Raw genomic sequence first — 6,239 nt, forward strand, 5'->3', positions numbered from 1 at the left:
GGACTTAAGATATCCTAGGATTAATTTCCATCAAAGCAATTATTCTCAATCCGATGAATAGACAAGATTAAAATCCATAGTAAAGTTATAGTGTGAAATCTTAATTCTGGAATTGCTTTTATAAATAGTTTAATTCAAAAATTACTTTCAGCATCTAAAATAGGTTTAACTCATTCTCATCTATATTCGGTAGCCTAAACAGTCAGAATTGCCATGTAGCCTGGTACTTGCTAATTAAATTCCTAATGGGAACAATACTTCGCTCATCACTTTAATACTTGTTAGCAATCCGTGCACTTGCAGTGGTTGAAAAACCAGCAAATAAGTTTTTTGCGCCATTGCTAGGGAATTTTAATTTTAGTAATATTAGGTGATAAGTAATTTAATTGATTTAAGTAATTTCATTTATTATTTAATTTTATTTTTACATTGTTTTATTCTCTTATTCTTTCTCAGGTGATTGGTTTGGTACATGACCAGAAAAAGACCAAAGGAAGAAGTCTTTGATTTGGATCCAGAGATAGACAGAACTCTAAGAACTATCAGGAGGGAGAGGAAATGTAAAGGACAAGATCAATGGAATCCAAACATTCCAAATATGGCCAACAATAACAACAGCAGGCCGATACTCTTGAAGGACTACAGAGCTCCCTCCATACAAGGATTCCAACTTAGTGTTACAAGACCCACAGTGGATGCTAACAATTTTGAATTAAAACCGGCATGGCTCCAGATGATCCAACAGACCTAGTTTGGGGGTTCACCAAAAGAAGATCCGCACTATCACCGCCAGTGCTTTCTTACCCTTTGTGACACATTCAAATTGAATGGGGTCTCTGATCAAGCCATAAGACTCATAGCATTTCCATTTTCCCTTCGAGATAGAGCAAGGAAGTGGTTACTTTCTCAACTAGCCCGAACATTCACCACATGGGAGGACTTCTTACAAGCTTTTCTAGCAAGGTACTTCCCACCTGTAAAGATTGCAAAGTTGAGAGTTAAACTCAACATCTTTAGGCAAAGGGAAGGTGCATCACTCTATGATGCATGGGAGAGATATAAGGACCTATAGAGAGAATGCCCGCACCATGGCATAGAAGATTAGCTCCTGGTTCAGAACTTCTATAATAGGCTACTGCCCTCTATAAAGGGCACAGTAGATTCAGCAGTAGAAGGTGACCTGATGGAGAAAACAGTGGATCAAGCACTTGAACTTCTGGAGAGGGTCACATATCACAACTATGAGTGGTCAAATGAAAGGGGAAATACAAGGAGAACAGTAAGAATCTTAAAAGTGGATGCCCTAAGCAAGATAAATGCTCAATTTGACCAGCTCACAAAAAGGCTTGATAAAATGCAAGCCAATGCTATAGGGATGAACAGTCAACATGATGACAGCTATGGAGGAGGATACATGAGTTCAGAGTACAACAGCTTCAATAAACTCCCCACGGAGTAGATAAACTATGTGAATAATGGAGGAAACTTCAAACAGATACTAGTGCACAACCCATATTCAAATACATAAAACCCTGGATGGAGGAACCACCTAAATTTCTCATGGTTAAATTCTCATAATCAGCCAATAAACAAACAACAAGGGTACAGACCACCTACACACCTTAGATTTCAGAACAAGGGATAAAACCCTACACAGCCATCGCCACTCCCTCAGAACCAACAGCATGAATCAAGGTCAACTATGGAATTCATGATGTAAAGCTTCCTAGTAAACCAGCAACAACAAAATGAAATGATCAATCAGCTAGCTTCCAGAATGGATTAACTTTCCACCCACAATAAGATGCTTGAAAATCAAATTGCTTAGCAAGAAACCTCTTTAAGCAAAGCCTAATAAACTGCCTAATCAACCAGAAATGAACCCAAAGGAGCATTGTAAGGCAGTTACATTGAGAAGTGGAAGAATTTTAGAACAGTCAGAGGAAGTGCCAACACAGGAAACCTTTAAAAAATCTGAAAGCCAAATAGAGAAGAAAGAGGAAGAAGCCAAGAAGGATCAGGAGGAGGAAACTGGGAAGAAAAAGAAGCTACCAGACCCATATCAGCCTCCCCTACCTTTTCCTCAAAGATTTCAGAAAGCCAAATTAGATAAGCAGTTTGGGAAGTTTTTAGACATTTTACAGAAACTTTATATCAACATTCCCTTCACTGAAGCACTCTCTCAAATGCCATCCTACACTAATTTCCTTAAGGAAATTCTGTCAAAGAAAAGAAAGCTGGAAAACTATAAGACTGTTGCTCTAATAAAGGAATGCAGCGCTATACTGCAAAACAAACTGCCTCCAAAGTTGAAACATCCAGGAAGCTTTTCCATACCTTGTCTCATTGGAGACAAGAAAATAGACAAGGCCCTCTGCGACCTTAGGTCAAGTGTGAGTTTAATGCCTCTATCAATATGCCAAAAGCTGGAAATCAGAGAACTAAAACCCATAATAATTTCATTGCAATTGGCTGACCGATCCGTTAAATATCCTGTAGGAATACTTGAGAACATTCCTATCAAGGTGGGCAAATTCTTCATTTCAGTTGATTTTGTTGTCCTTGAGATGGAAGAGGATGTTCAAATCCCCATCATCTTGGGAAGACCTTTCTTAGTAACCGCCAAAGCAATCATAGACGTAAAAAATGGGCGACTGACTCTCAAGGTAGGGGATGAAGAAGTGGAATTCAACTTGTTTGACATAATGAAGCACAAATTCGAACCTGGTGAATGCCTTAGAGTTTACATAGTCAATAAGCAAGTTGAGGAAGAATTTCATAAGACCCATCCTGAAGATCCTTTTGAAGCATGCATTGTGCATAGCCACATAGCGAATGATGAGAACACAGAAATAGCAGCCTGTGCAAAATATTTAGCAGCTCATCCACTCCTACCCTTGGCTAAAGCTTTTAAGGTAGAAGAGCTGAAGGAGGAACAAACCAAAAGCAAGCTAGAGAAAAATATTAAACAGGTAAAACTCAAACCTCTTCCCTTTACTCTAAAGTATGCATTCCTGGACTCAAATTCTGAATATCCTATTATTGTTAATGCCAGTCTATCTGATGTAGAAGAGAAAAAATTGCTAAGGGTGCTTAGGACACATAGCAAGAGCTTATGGTATAAAATAGAAAACCTGAAAGGGATTCATCCTTCCATTTGCATGCATAGGATACCTATGGAAGAAAATAGTAAACCCACTATTGAACATCAAAGAAGACTTAACCCAAACATGAAAAAAGTAGTGAAAGAGGAAATCTTGAAACTTTTAGATACAGGTATTATATACCCAATCTCTAATAGTAAATGGGTTAGTCCAGTGCATGTAGTGCCTAAGAAAGGTGGGACAACTGTCATTCAAAATGCAAATGATGAACTAATCCCTACTAGGGTAGTTACTGGTTAGCGCATGTGCATAGACTATAGGAAATTGAATGGTGCCACCAGAAAAGACCATTTTCCTCTTCTTTTCATAGACCATATGCTAGAAAGATTAGTAAAACATTCCTGCTTCTGCTATCTAGATGGGTATTCAGGATTCTTTTAAATTCTTATTCACTCAGAAGATTAAGAAAAGACCATATTCACATGCCCTTACGGAACATTTGCATATAGAAGAATGCCCTTTGGTCTTTGTAATGCTCCCGCTACTTTCCAAATATGCATGATGGCTATTTTTTCTGATTATATTGAAGATATCATGGAAGTTTTTATGGATGATTTTTCTGTTTATGGCACCACTTTTGATGATTGCTTAGCTAACCTATCCAAAGTGTTACAAAGATGTAAAGAATCAAATCTAGTCCTAAATTGGGAAAAATGCCACTTCATGATTAGAGAAGGCATAGTTCTTGGTCATCTGATATCAGAAAGAGGGATTGAAGTTGTCTAACATCCTCCCTGTACCAATTCTGTATTTTCTGTTGCTCCAGCGACCTAATGTCAGTCCGGGCAAGTCAGGATGTCTGGAACTACACTTCAGTGATAGTGAACAGACATATAATGATGAAATAAATAAAAAAATTAAAGAAAAATAAAAGAGAGGAAATGAAACAAGGTTAAATGAGCTAGCACCGTAGCAATGGGTGACCACACCAGAAAATTACAACAAAGGCAATTGTCGACCACAGGACTGTGGGGAACCCTCAGAATTAAATTTTGAGACATAATTAAAGGTTTATTGAAATGTAATTGACACTAGAAATATTAAAGAAAAATTAATAAATTAGTATAAAGAAAAATAAAAAATTGAGAAACAGACAAAAATCGGTGTTAAAAAAAATTAGGAATACAATCCAAAGCGGGGCATTTTGGTCATTTGACACCTAAAATTGCCTTTTGACCTCAATGTCCATTAAAAATAAATGGTATTACACTTTGAAAATATCATGAAAAATTAAATTGTGATACATTATATAAATAGTGAAAGAAATGAGGTAAATGTGCAAATAATGAAACTTTAATTAATTAAAAAATAAAACTAACCTAAGTGCTCCACTAACTCCTAATTTGGGACACATATGGGACTTTGGGACAGCAGATCCCACTCACTTCATCTTCTTCTTCTACAATCTTCTTCTTGCCGAAATAGAGCTCCCAAACCAAATCCTCCATAGCCGCACCAAGCATGAAGCTTTCTCTCTCCATCATCAAGCCATAATTTCTACAATTGTTCTTCATTAAAGTTGATCTACACATCTTTTGAAACCTATAGGTAGCAAAAAGTAGAGAAAATTCCAAGATTTTATCCAGGTCAAGTTGAGGTAAGTGTCCAAATTCCCTCCCTTGCTTTAGTAAACTTCATGTTTAGGTTGAGGTGAGTTGAATGGTGAAGAGAATGGAAGAATTTATTGAGTTATGGAATTGTTCAATTTCGGCAGCCATGAGAACCTATGTTGCTTGAGTTTTTCTTGCCTCTAATGGATGGAAAACAATGTTGATTTAGTCATTTTAATGTTGTAGTAATTTAGTTTTCATGTATATATTATGTTGAATTTAACTTTGCAAATTAGGGTTATATAATGTACATGGAGCACTTATATATTCTGGCCAAATGGACATCATTGAGATATGATGAATGGTATAGAAGTGTTATAAATGTATATTTATAGTTTTGGGAGGAGGAGAAGTATCATTTGGAAGTGTTCTTTGTGTGCAGATTTTGTATTATGAAGGCAGTAGGTAAATTAAACCATAAGTGACAATTGGCGACCCCGATTGGTATGACGACAATGGGAGGTGAAACTAGACACAAAATAAGCCAACTTTCATGTAGAAATGTTGCCAAAATTCTGCCTAGAAACTGACCTTAAAAATGATCTAATCTAGAATTGGTAATGTGCAAGCCCAGATTTTTGACCATATGAATAGTAGTCACTAAGATGACCATAACTCACTCAAAACAAGTCCAAATGACTTGAAATTGTTACCATGGAAAGCTTAGACATAGAGCTACAATTCTTATGAAGACACCAAAGCCCAAAAATGGCCAGAACTAAGATAAACTGCTTGCCCAAGTTAGGGTACCGAAACTGCCAGAACTGAATTTGACCTAAAATTGACCAAATTTTGCACTAAAGATGCAATCTATCTAGCTTTAGTAAATTGACCAAATCATGGACTATACAACTTAGAATGACCTAAAATTTGTGCCAAAAGTTCAATAAGATATAGAGCTACAATTTTTCTTTTTTGACCAGAAGCTAAAAACCAAGAGAGATAGGACTTTAAGCTAGATCAATCTAGCACACTAAAATTGAAAATTTGACAATAACATATAATGAAGCTATGAAGTAATTTAACAACAAATGCCAACTTGTAAAAAAGGTAAATTGCACTATATTGGCAGCATATTGAATTACAAATTGTGACATGTTGATATGAGAATCAACTTATCCATGATATCTAAAAAAAGGTCAATATTTGTATTGACTTGTAAATAATTAATTAATTTGTAATGTGCCCTAGTTTTCCTAGTTGACTAGTTTGGATAGGTTGGCATGCCAATAGGATTCTATTCATTATTTTGTAAATGGCTTTATGCCATACTGTGTTTTTATGGCTTATTATGTCGTACTGTGACTTTAATAGCCTACGGCTATATGGATTGTGTTATTATACTTGGCTTATCGCCGGATTGACTATATGGCTTTTTAGCCACACTGCTTGCACACCGGGAGACACTTTGTGACCGATGGTGTAACGGCTCGAGGTACTATGTACCTAGTGCCAGTATATTCAT

The 6,239-nt window shown here is 36.4% G+C and overlaps 1 pseudogene; it reads right to left on the reverse strand.

Moving 5' to 3' along the window:
- Positions 1-1,000: 1,000 nt before the first annotated feature.
- On the reverse strand, positions 1,001-1,095 carry LOC131170111 (small nucleolar RNA R71; annotated as a pseudogene).
- Positions 1,096-6,239: the final 5,144 nt, after the last annotated feature.

Source organism: Hevea brasiliensis, chromosome 10 (assembly GCF_030052815.1).
Source record: "Hevea brasiliensis isolate MT/VB/25A 57/8 chromosome 10, ASM3005281v1, whole genome shotgun sequence".
Taxonomy (NCBI): Eukaryota; Viridiplantae; Streptophyta; class Magnoliopsida; order Malpighiales; family Euphorbiaceae; genus Hevea; species Hevea brasiliensis.